Source organism: Sphaerodactylus townsendi, linkage group LG02 (assembly GCF_021028975.2).
Source record: "Sphaerodactylus townsendi isolate TG3544 linkage group LG02, MPM_Stown_v2.3, whole genome shotgun sequence".
NCBI lineage: Eukaryota > Metazoa > Chordata > Lepidosauria > Squamata > Sphaerodactylidae > Sphaerodactylus > Sphaerodactylus townsendi.
Window position 1 is genome coordinate 37,184,841 of NC_059426.1, and position 13,256 is coordinate 37,198,096.

At 43.5% G+C, this 13,256-nt stretch overlaps 1 protein-coding gene across 1 annotated transcript in view; it reads left to right on the forward strand.

The window, feature by feature from the left end:
- The first annotated feature begins 396 nt into the window (after positions 1–396).
- Positions 397–13,256, forward strand: part of BAZ2B (bromodomain adjacent to zinc finger domain 2B) — a 259,702-nt gene continuing 246,842 nt past the window's right edge. The window contains 1 exon segment of the mRNA XM_048486766.1: positions 397–739. The gene's annotated coding sequence lies outside the window, so the exon portion shown is untranslated.

A 13,256-nucleotide genomic window follows, 5' to 3' on the forward strand; every position in this document is an offset into this window, starting at 1 on the left:
GTAACTGGATAGCTTGCCTATTGGTAAGAGGCTAGCTTCGCCGCGTCCTTCTTTTACATTTTAAAGGGGAATGCACCTCCATCCAGGCTTGCAGTGTAACCCTGTAAGATCTCCATTCGTAATTCCCTATCCTAAAACACACGCAAACTCAGCTCCCCACCGCCACCCCAACTTAAACAGCCCTCCTGCTCCAGCGCAGGACTGCAAAAACAGAGGGTGAACTTTTGCGGGAACAGGAATGCGCCTTTTGGGATCTGCTGGGGTCATTTATTCTCGGGGCTGAAACGCGATCAACAATTCCCTGTCTCTGCCCCCCGGCCCCCCCGTCTCTCTCTCGCTCTCTCTCTGGTCTTTTAACAGCAACTTTCATTGTTGGAAAGAGAAGAGCCGAGTTGGTTGACGTCACTTTGGGTTCGCCTGGAAGTGGAGCTGCAGAAACCTGGAGGAGAGACTCCGCTTCCCTCCGCCGCCGTTGCAAGGAACTAAGCAGAGGCGGAGAGGAGAGGCAGAGACGCGCGCAGACAGCCGAGAGGGTTTACACGAGCATGCATCCTCCTAGTTAGCTCTTCCTCTCCCCCTCCTCCTCCTCCCCGTCTTTCTTCGCTCCCTTTTCTGGAAGGAGGGGAGATAAAAAAGAAACCGTCCCCATCCTCCAGATTACGCGCATCCATCCTTTGGAGACCCCCCTCCTCCCAAAGCAGAGGTGGGTGTGTGAGATCTCTCTTCCCAAACTATAAAGGTGAGTTGGAATCGGCGGCGGAGGAAGGGGGGGTGGTGGTGGGGGGGGGGGCGAGAAATTGCGGAAAGTGCAACCAATCTGGCTCTGCCAGGCAGGCACCGGCGGTGGGGTGGCTTTGGCCAGGCTGCTTGGCGTGCGTTTTCTGGCGGTGCGTCCTTTGTTGCTGGGGCTGGTGTGATTTGCCTGTGCCTCGAACAGAAAAAGGGGGGCGTGTGGGTCTCACCCACCCATCTACGAACGTACCTACCTGCTCACTTATCTACATACATACATACCTCCCCACCCACCCCGTTGCATGCCCAGCTTGGGTGTGCATGGAGTAAGTCGGGCCAGCTCCAAGTCTGGAAAGTGAAACTGACCTTGTGCACTCGGGACGGGAGGGTGGGCTGGCACAGGCGCTTGCTGGGCTGGGGGGAAAGGCAGAGTGCCAGGCTCTTTTTGCCCTCGCTCCCTCCCTCCCTCCCTCCCTCCCTCCCTCCCTCGCTTTTGGGGTTATTTCTTCCGGAGCCACGTCTTCTCTAAGCCCACCTTTCTAGGCATGGGATCTTCTGGGCTTGCATATCCTGCGCTCCCTTCTCCTTGCCTTTCATCCCTGTCCACTTTTCCCTCCGCAGCTTGACAGCCAGCCCTAACCACTAGGTCATCTAACTTCCCTCCTTCTTCCTCTCTTGCCCAGCCCCTTTGGGCCCCCCCTGCTGGTTGGAGGGAGCGATGGGAGGGCATGGAAGGGCTGCCCCATGAGGAGGTGCAATCTGCAAAGTAAGAGAATCTTGCCCGTTTGTATCCCCCCCCCTTCTTGCCCGTTTGCCCCCCCTTCACACTAAGCTCCCCCCACAGGCAGTTCATTTCTCCTCCCTCCCCTCTCTCCCCCCCCCCCTTTTAAATGCTGTGTTGCCCCAGTTGATTCAAAAACCGCTTTGGGGTGTTGCAAAAAAAGCGGTGTCCGCGGGGGGGGGGGCGGGGGGAAGAGAAGGAGCAAGCTGGGGGCGTCTGGGGTCTGTGCTTGGCAAAGGGCTGTGCTGCGTTTCTTCCCTCTCCTCCGGCTTTCTCTCCCCCCTCTATCTTTTGTGTGGGTTGCTTCCTTATAAAGCCAGAGAAGTGGCTGCAGCCCTTAGCCAAGTTGCTGAAATTTATGCCTTTGTGTATATTACAATATCCTCCATTTTTCTGCCCTCTAAACAACAAGGCTTTCGCCATCTTGAGCATTTAAAAAAAAAATTCCAAGTCTCCCTGTGTGGCTGTCTCTCCTCTCTCCCTTTTAATTTTTTTTCCCTAAAGGTGAATGAAATCCTGCAAGCCCTGCTGGATAAGGCACAAAGTTTAGGAAATCTTTCAGGGGCAGTGACGTCATGTAAAGTTTTGAAGGGTTCTCCCTTCTTTCTCCAAAGCTTGTATATATTTTCTCTCCAGATATTTGGGGTCTCCTGTTGTTGTTTATCTGTAAAGCTGTATTAGTTAGTATATTAAAGTGTGAAGAAGGGAATAATGCCTGAGCATGCTAGGTCTGTGTATCTTTGTAACAGGCAGAGGAATATCTGGATTTCTACATAACATTTCACTGAGTATTCTTTCTTCTCTTTAGCTCAGAGGTAAAAATTTTTAAAGTGCCAGAATTTTAATTTTTTTTAATGTCAGGTGATGTAGTAATTCACCGATGGATAAAAATTAAATTGCCTTTGCTATTAGTCTTGTGTCAGTAGTATAGGATATAGTAGTGCTTGGGCACCTTTCCTGGATACTTGGTATTTGAGGAAAACAGGACAGCAAACTTCTTTTTGGAACCCTCCCCCCTCAACATTTCAAATATTTCTGCGCTGGTTTTATTTTGTTATTTGCTGATACTGAATTGCATGCTCTGACTAGGACCTGTAGATGCTGTATGCTCTGTGGATCATGTTGCAGACTCTCTGTGGCTTTCCAAACATAGTATGCTAAATTCTAAATTGTTCCCACAAACACAGACTCACATTACCTCTGGCTATAGGCTCTTATGTCTCTAGTTGTGAAAAGGGAAACAATAAAGAGTACTGTGCTTTTAACTTACTCCTCTTCCACAGATTACCCCTCCCCCTTTTTATAGAAGTTCTCCTGGTCACAGGGCAAAACTTAAAGAAACATTGAGCACTTCGTAAACGATAACATCTTTAAACAGAATCTTACACTTCTATTCTGCTTCCTGTGCCTGTGTTTTTCTTTCTACTTATTTACACTTACACTAACAACATGAAACTGCCTGTGTTTAATTTGCATTCCCTTTGTCTTCGTAGTGGGGTGGGGGGAGACTACAATTGTCTACAATTAACATAGGAAACAAATAGGCACATTTTTAGAACACCAAGATGTTCTTTTCTTCAATGCAGTCCAAATGGCATGACAGATTTAGGATATTTTTAGCACTTGAGCAGAAATCTACTTTTCTGTTTACTAAAGTAAGGCATTTTACCTTCATTTGTTCTTTTGAAGCAATGAAAAAAGAAGCCACTTTATAAAGCCTTGTTGAAATGAATGGCTGCCAGTTCTGTGATTCTTTGGTTGGATGAAAATGTTGAAATAGTTAAAAGCGCATAGAACAGATGGCTCTAAATTATACATGCAACAAAGGCCTGGAAGATTTGCCAGATTATAAATGGTGAGCAACAGAAGATAAGCAGTATAAGAAAATGGTAGTTAAGTATATATGATACCTCACACCTATTGTAAACTGTGTGCACAATTTAGTTATACTACCACCTAATCAATAAAGCATGAAATATCAAGAAAATTGTAGTGGAAATAATTTTCTGTATCGGGTATGTGAAGGAGGCAGCTGTGGGGTGATCTGAATTTAATCAGGGTATTTTAGGTGTTCAAGTAATTTCACTCAATTAAAGTCCTATTCAACAAACAAAAGCTTTTAATTTTAAAAAATGGCTTGGGTTTTGTTGAATTTGAAAAAAAATAGCACATAAGACCCGGCTGGAGTCATATGCATATGACTGTGTGGTTTTGTAAATTTCAGAGGGATAGGAGAACAAGTTTGGTGGGAGGACTTTGGGTGCTTTTTAAAAAAGATCAGATAGTGGTTTCTTCCTGTTCATACTCCCCTGAAATTAACAAATGAACATGTCTATGAACAATGGCTCTCTTGGACTGCTAAACTGCCGGGTGGTGATACTAACATCTCTCCTTCTAAAATGTATCTTAAAGTCAAAATCTGAGCCACTTGCAAGTGCGTATTTCGACAAAGTCATGGTCATTTGAAAAAGTTCTGACTTGGTGTAATAGTTTGCATTGTGGATCAGATAAAAATCTTTGTTTCCCCATTTAATTGGTGTGTGTGTGTGAGAGAGAGATCTGGATTAAGTTGGGTGTCTATTCTTTACAGTGAGATAGCTACAATTCTCAAGATTACTGGTTTAAAAAGACAAAATAGTGTATCTTATAGTTGAATCTGGTGGAGTGTTTATCATTCATACCCTATCTGTAGTAAAGATAGGACATGCCATGCAAACCAATGCTTTTTAATTGTTATTACATGACACATATTTTTTTAATGCAAATAAAAGAGTAATGGAAGCCTTAGATTTCTGGTTGCCTTTAGCCCCTCTTCTCATTTCTTTGTTTGCATGTTTAATATAGAATTGCAGTGTAAAGGAGCAGATGTTTTGCCAAACATCCTGATGTGTTGCTTTTTCTTAGGGGAGTGCGTAACTGTTCCTTCTGATGCATCAGCTTGACAGCTGGTTGATTTCATGGAGATGCTAAGAAGCCATTAGTGGTGTCACTGAATTGAAACAGAACAGTCACTCCCAGCTTGAACTGCAATTGTTAATGTCTTTGTTGCTACTTTCTGTGTTCCTTACAGAAGATGTAGAATATCACAGTTGCAAGAAAGTGCATGCTTTCTGTCTGATCTCCCTAAATTAGTGGAAGAATATACTAGTGTGCGATTTCTTCTGAATTCTAAATATTCTTGTGATGCCATATCTGGAAGTAGAAAGAATCTGATTTGTTTCCAAAAGACACAGGGGGAAAAAACTTATTGTAAAGAAAGGAACGTACTAAAGGCATCTTTATAACTGGCTGCATGCTTCTTATAACCTGGTGGCATTTTTAAAAACTGATGTTTAAAACAGGTCCTCTGTTGCTATATATATTGAATAAAACCCTTGAGTCCATTTCAGCTTTAAACGTATTATCCCAATGCAGCACAATTTTTTTCACACTTAAATCCCACTGAAAACAATGTGTGTAACTATGTAATCGATTCAGACCTGTGGTACAATCTAGTTCGTCAACATTTTGTTAGTTAGAGTTAGACTTAAATTATTTGTCTTTACTTAAGTGAGTTCTGTGTGTTTGAAGCCATGGTTATATACGATTTCTGTGAGCAGAAAAAAGCTTGTATTTGACTTGTATTTGAAATAGGTGGTTGAGGTCCTCACATTTTATTGCTGCCAAGGTTATTTCTGTTGGTTGTTCACAGTTTTCTGCTGCAACCTACAACCTTTAAAGAAATTATTTTTAAAATACTCCCAACAGTCAGGGAAAATGCTGACAAAGTTAATCAGACAAACAATTAAGTATTCACTGGTTGAAAATTGATCTCTTGCAAATGAATATGTGCCTTAATGAAATCAAGCATGGAAGGAAAGCACATTTCTCCAAGACAGATTGTTGAAAAACAAAGCAAAACTATACTGTGTGCTGTGTGGTGGAAACTGTTAATCATTATAATAATATTTAGCCATTTTTACAACCCGTTTTAAGTGTTCAAAACATTTCACTTAAATTGTCTCTATAATCCTTGCAAGAGCCCTTTAATGTAGCTGAGTATTATTTTCTCCATATTATACATCAGTGGTTCACTTGTGTATTTTTTGGCAACCCATTTTCCTAAAACTGTATCCCCATATTAGCAAACCCTTTATGTAAATTTTTTCACGTTCCCCCAAATGCTCTGTCACTTACCTCTGGAGGTATGTGTACCCCAGGTTGAGAACCACTCCTGTAGATGAAGGCCGAAGGCTAAGAGAAGACTTACTTGTGGGAGGTCATTAATAGTGTAACCCTAAACAGAGTTACACCCTTCCAAGTCCATTAGTTTGCAGAAGTGTAACTCTGTTCAGGATTGAACTATTACAGAGTTTGGCAGTAATCCTAAACAGGTCTGTACTTTGGAACAAGTTTCAGGTTATTCAGTTACAATTACTTCCAGGAAAGTATCCTCAACCTTTTAACCAAGGTGTGTTATAACGTTCTTCCCCACAATTTGGATCTACCTGGCCAATTTGTATTCTGTGGCCACTGTTGGGTCAATTCTATTTTCATACTTTTCAGGATCATACTGGGATTTATACATATTGTTTTCTTGTTGCTTACTGTTTATCTTGTTATAGTTCTGAATCGGTGCTACTAACCTGAAATGCTGATCTGAATATACAAAATCACCTGCTTATCATCTAAAAATAAACCTTTTGCAATATTTAATACACTGAATACTACTTCCATTCATGCCTTTGCAAATACAACTCATTTCCCAAAGAGACCATGAATAATCTGTTTAAAGATAACAATAAATCAGCATGTTGATTCTAATCCCAATCACTTGCAAATAAATGGCTTTGGAAATCAATGCAAATTTGCTTCCATGTAATGTTAGGACATGTTTCTGTCAGTGCAATCCTAAACCAAGTTGCATTTTTCTAAATCCATTGACTTACAAGGATGTAACTCTTTTTAGCATTTAAAATTGCTAACTCTGGGTTGGAAATTCCTCGAGATTTGGGGTAGAGTCTGGAGTGGGCAGGGCTTGGGGAAGAGAGGGATGTCAGCGGGGTATAATATCATACAGTCCACTCCCCCAAACCACCATTTTCTCCAGGGTAATGGGTCTCTGCAACTTGGAGATCAGTTGTAATTCTGGGGGGAACCCCAGACCTTACCTGGAGATTGGCAACCCTATTGGAATTGTACTGACTGTTTCTGTGCAGCGTAAATGCTATTCCAAATGTACATGTAAAAGAAAATAGAGTGGCATGAGAAGTTACTTACCAAAGGTCAGTGGAAGTAATGGGAATAGATTTACATGGGCATGATATCCAGACCTTGTGTTAAAATCAACAGACTCCAATTTCAATGGAAATAGGATGTCACTCAAGGTTTTCTGGCTGATTCAGAAACCGGCAAGCCGCCTAATCTTATTGAATGCAGACTTTGAAAGAAGTCCCGTTTGCTTCAAAGTAAATGCATGTACTATGCTCCGCAAAAGTTAGGTTCCTACACTAGGCATGTGCATGCATAAAAATTATACTATAAAATGATTAAAAGTTTTCAAGCACAGTTGCAGTTCTTACTAATTTTGATGAGGGAAGGAGTCTTTGCTTGTAGTTTGCCCATTATATATTATGGGAGCGGTTTTTCCCTTACTTGGGATACACTTTTACCTGTATCAGTGGTTTTTATATAATTTCGTGTATATTTGAGGAACATCTTCTTTACATATCTAATCCAGAGGTCCTTTCCATCCCTCACTGAAAAGATTTCTCCATTCACTTTGATGGAGGATACAGTGCACAAAGGATCACGTGCATGGAACTGCTTTTCTGTTTAGGTAAATATGGAAACCCATAAACACCTAGGGAAGTCAGCCTCCATGTGGGACCTGGGATCACTCAGAGTTATGACTTATCTCCAGACCACAAAATTCAGTTCCCGTGGAGAAATTAGCTTCTTTGGAGGGTGGATTCTAGGTATTGTACCCCATAGAGGTCCCTGACCTCCATAGATAGTCTGCATTCCCAAGTTTCCCAACCTGGATCTGGCATCCCTGCCTCCACCCCTGGCAGTAGTCAGGGGAGACCTGGCAACCAACACAGTAGCTCTTTGTGCTATGGAGTAAATATGGAGCTCTTATTAGAGTCATTGGGCCTTTTCCCACTCTCCCCCTGAGTCCCTCCCTATGCCATAAAGCGCCAGTTGCTCTCGAAAGCTGCCGCTGCATCCCTCTGGTGCGCGCCACCGGGCGTCCCCATCGCAATTCCCTGCGCTCTGCGCGGGGTCATCAAAAGGCGCCCTTTGCAAGAGCGCCAGGGATGCCGTGCGCTGAGGGGGCGCGACAGCGGCAGCGTTGGGGCAGCTGCACTATCGCCGCCCCTCTCGTGGGGAGTGCCGGGGGACCCCGCGCTACTCTCCTCAAGTAGCATGAAGCTTAAGGTAAGTGGGGAAAGGCCCACTATCTTTTCTTTGTATCTCTTTTCTTTATTTTTACACTGAAAAAAATGTGATCAAGTAATTTTTTAACTGAGTTTCTTTTTTAAAAGTACCTGATATATCCCTCTGTCTCATGTACCACTCAGTAGTATGTCGGTAAACTTAAAAACAGCATTAATAGTGGAATCCTATCTAGAGTTGTTGAAGCTCATTGATTTCATTTGGCTTAGAATGGAGCAGCTGTGCATCGAGACAAATTTTTTGAGACATATTTGTAAAGGACAAATAATTTCTGAGACGCATTCAAAATATTTTTAAATATTTCAGTAAAGTTAATTGATAGCAAAAATTAAGTCTGATTTAAGATTAGTAGTCTAAAAACAACACATTTCACGATATGTTTTCTCTATCCACATGTTGTTGGTGCAGTTGTGAGCATAAAATAGGATGAAAGAAATAATATTGTCCTCCATCACTTGTATAGGTTTGCTTTTGAGTACTGAACAATACCTCTGTTGGTTGTTGGACTCTGTCATTACAAAACAGGTATGTCTGATAGTATAGCTAGAAGAAGATATACTTGTTGAGAAGGTAATTCCAGATGAGTCTGTCTGTAGCAGTAAAATCAGAGATTTTTAAAAAATGATTTTAAAAATCGATTTCAACATGCGTGAGAGCTCACTTCATTAGATACATAAGCCATGTATCCATGAGACTGCTGCATATTCATAGCAAAAAGACTGAGAAGGGAGGAGATGTTGAAAAAGAAGTCAGTTCAAAAGCAATGCCCTTTTGATGGAATCTTATTTTAAATTGGCTTTTTAAAAAGTAACATTTCTCTCCCCGCTTTCTGTGGTTAATAGAACTGCATTGACCTCATAGATCAGTGTCCCCATCTTTTCTGAGCCTGTATGGCACTGCTTGAGTTCTGACACAGCATGGTGGGCATAGCCACAAAATAGCTGCTGCAGGAGGCAAAGCCAACCACAATGGCTGTTGTAGTTTGCTTCCAGTCACACAGTGAAGATCCTTGTAATGGCAGCGGCTGCCAAAGCAAAGCAACCAATCAGAAGCCTTGAAGGGCAAAAGACGTACCTGACCCCACCCACTTTCTAAAAACACTTGGTAGATACAAGAAAAAGATGTTGTTGGGCACCATAATGCCCCCGGGCACCACATGGGGCACCTCTGTAATATACGTACACTTCATTCTTTTGATGAAATAAGGGCTGACTCACAACAGCTTGTAATGGAATAAATCTGGACTCTTTTTCTGTGTTGTGGGGAAAGGTTTGTGTAAAATCCAGGGTAACAGTCCCACACAGACAAACACGTATAAGCTCATTGATCTCATTGGATTGAGTGTGTTGAATCCTGTCCTGCATAGTGATTTAGTTTTATAGAAAAAAGTGATATATATCAGTTGGAGAGAACTGTAATTCTGGGATATCACCTTAACCAGTGGTGGCGAACCTTTGGCACTCCAGATGTTACAGACTACAATTCCCATCAGCGAATTGGCCATGCTGGCAGGGGCTGATGGGAATTGTAGTCCATAACATCTGGAGTGCCAAAGGTTCGCCACCACGGACCTTAACCCACCCACAGACCTTAACCCACCCAGACGTTGGCAACCCTAGCCTCCATGCACATGTCCAGGTTGATTTTACTGGCTTTCTGTAGAGTTATAATGTAGCCTCTAGTCAGCACACCAATTTAATTACAAGAAAAGGCTGAGTGAATGGAGCCTGGATAGCTTCAGAAATGGGGTTGCACAATGCTTAACCTCAGAACAAAGTTCACAAAGAACTGTGGTAATGATGCTATGAGAATGCTTATCTATTTTGTTTAAATTTCTATACCGTCCCTCCCCTTTTGGGCTCTGGGAGGTTTCCAGCAAAGGTATATGCATCATAAGTTCACGCAATGAATATAATAAAATCTTTAAATTAAAAAGTTACAACTATACATAATTCCCACAAATCTGATGGCAATAAAACATACTGTTGAGGTAACCACAGCACCATCTGGCTTCCCCCTTTTCCATCAAGCCAATCCCTCAATGGATCTGTTGGCGTTTTTCACCATCTTGGAAATAGCCATGAATGTAGAATACAGGTGTAAATTATTTTGTCATTTTTAAATGTAATGTTTTTATTTGTGTCATGAAATGTCAGCCGTCTTGAGCTCAAAAAGGGGAGGGGCAGCATATTAAATCCAATTAAATAAATCTAAACTTCACCTAAGCTTGCTGAAAATCAAAAGAGATGGAGAATGGAAAAGAGCAGGGAGACTAAAGACGGTAATAGTTGCTGCCTCAACCACATGCCAGGAGGAACAGTTCTGTCTTATAGGCCCTGTGGAATTACATTGAATCCTGCAGGCCCTGGTCTCCTTGGACAGAGTGTTTTACCAGGCTGTGACCAGGGCTGAAAATGCCCTGGGTCTGGTTGAGGCCATCTGGACTTCCCTTGGGCCAGGGACCACAAATAAGTTTTCACTCAATGATCGAAGTACCCGTCAGGGGACGTAATGGCAGAGGCGTAGCTGGGCCAAACTGCGCCCGGTGCACAGTGTGTTTTTCCGCCCCCCCCATGAACCCCACGCGGCCCTGTGGCGCCCCCACCCTGCAGCACACACTTCCGCCCCTCTTCCCACACTTACCTATGTACCTTTTCTATTTCTAGTACTTTTTGAGGCTGAAAACAGCGGCCTCTTCACAGTTCAGGGAAAAATCTGCCTGACGAACTATACTTCCCAGGAGACCTTGTGAGCCCCAAGGTCTCCTGGGAACTGTAGTTCCTCAGGCAGTTTTTAGTCTGAACTGTAAATAGGCTGCTTTTTTCAGCCTCAAAAAGTACTTAAAAAAAGGGAACGTAGGTAAGTGTGGAAAGGGGTGTGTGTATGTGTGCGTGCCACGGGGGGCACCGTGGGGGGGCTGCGGGGGAAAGGGAGAGGGGCCAGGGGCGATTTTCCGGCCCCCAGGCATTCACCCGGTGCACAACGCACCTCACGTCCCCTTGGCGCTCCGCCATTGCGTAATGGAAGAGATAATTCGATTAGTATACTGGCCCCAGACCATTTAGGGCTTTGTTCATCAGTTCTAAAACCTTGAACCTGATCTGGTACTCCACCTGGAGCCAGTGCAGCTGGTGGAGCACAGGTTGATTATGTGACCGCCTGGAGGTTAAGACCCTAAGGTTAGGACCCTCACTGCTGCATTCTGGATCTGCTAGAGCAGGGGTAGGGAACCTGCGGCTCTCCAGATGTTCAGGAACTACAATTCCCATCAGCCCCTATTGGCCATGCTGACAGAGGCTGATGGGAATTGTAGTTCCTGAACATCTGGAGAGCTGCAGGTTCCCTACCCCTGTGCTAGAGTTTCCAGAGCAGGCCCAAGGTTGCTGCGTAAACCGAGTTGTGGTAACCTAGCCTAGAGGTGATCGTTACATGGATCACTGTGGCTATGTTGGCTAGCCACAGATAAGGGTGCCAGCTGTCTTGCCTGACAAAGATGGTAGAATGCCATGCAACTGGCATAATTCACCTGAGGCAACAACGAATATGCCTAGGCGTGGACAGTCAGCGCAGCAACAATCTGCAACCTGTCAAGAGTCAGCAGCTGACATCTTCCCACCTGCTCCTTCCACAGGACCTCCATCTTTGCTGGATATAAGCTCAGCCAGCTCTCTTTCATCCATTCCATCACGGCTTCTAAGCAGTCAGCCAAAGCAGATGGGGCCACATCTGGATGACCTTCCATCATCAGAAACAGCTGGGTGTCATCTGCATACTGATGACAGCCCAGTCCAAACCTCTGGATTAATGCAAGAGAGTGCATGTAGATGTTAAATAATAGTGGTGAGAGAATCACCCCTTATGGGAGTCTACCCACCAGTCCATGATGGGCGGAGGTTCTCTCACCAACTGCACCCCTCTGTCCTCGGTTCATTTCAAAAATTTCTAAGTGCCGCAAGCAGCCTGATTGAAGCTAGGATGCTTCTTGACTCACTTTGGATTGGGTAGCCTTTGTAGGATCGGATAAAATGTGACTGCCACCTAGAATTTTTGCAGATCTAATCAGGAGAATTGCTCTGATCTGGATGGCCTAGGGTAGCTGGAATTTGTCCGATCTCAGAAGCATAGCAGGGTCAGCCCTGGTTAGTACTTGGATGGGAGACCACAAAGGAAATCAAGGGCCACTATTCAAAGGAAGTCAGTGGCAAACCCCCTCTGTTATTCTCCTGCTTTGGAAACCTTACTGGGTTGCCATAAGTCAGCTACCCGCTGATAGTATTTTACACACACAAGTGGGGGGGAGGACTTCATTGATCAACCCTCCTGTACAGCCCAAAATGTCCCCCCAAATAATACCCTTGTGAGATGGGAGACCCCAGAAAAGGCTGGGCGGGAGGGAATCACCAACAATTCTTTCCCTGATTGTGACCACAGGAACTCTAGGTGGGATACAAATGTGCCAACTACATTTGCTACCCATTGTAAAAATCTATGTGCCATCTGCACAGTCGCCTCTGTGGGAACCAGGGTTATATTTCATTAAAACACTAAAAATTAAGGAAAGGGACGGCACTGGTGATGGCAGAATTGAAATGAGTACCCACGATATGGTGACTTTTGAAGTTTTAAAATGCTGTTTTTCTTTTTCTGTTTTTCATTTATGTGATTTTCGTCTGCTCTTTCCTCCAAGGAACTGAGGGCAGCATACGTGATCCCCTACTCCATTTTAGTGACTGATTATGGGCTGATAATTAGAGTAGAGTAAGAATACCCACTGGGATTGGTGGTTGATTACTGAGCTTCTCGCGAGGGTGAACAGTGTGAAACTTTATTTTCTTGTAACGCTCCTATTCTAAATGCACCCCATGGAAGTTAAAATATAATGCAACGTCTTTTCACCTAACGTGTTCAGGTTTGGAAGTTAAAATAAATGGCAAACTTAGGAAATGTGTTTAACTTTTTAAATAATCGTGATATAGGTGGGCTTCTAATGGAAGTGTACTCGCATTTCATTCAACCTTTGTACTGTGTAAGAAACATATAGAAAGGTTGTGGTAGCTGCAGCGCTCTGGCCAATCTATGCTGTAAGCAAAACATGCTTAATTCTTTTTTCTCTGACAGGAAATTCAGCTGCAAAATAATTATTGCACTGGTCCAATGGATGTGCAGAGTCATAATTGTGTGGTTTTTTTTAACCCTGTTTTTGTGTTCTTACACTTTTCCACAAGCATGCACTCATTAATCAAAGACGCTGCACTCCTGCTGAGGGCGGAGAGGTTCATCAAACTGGCGGTGGGTTTGGTGCAAA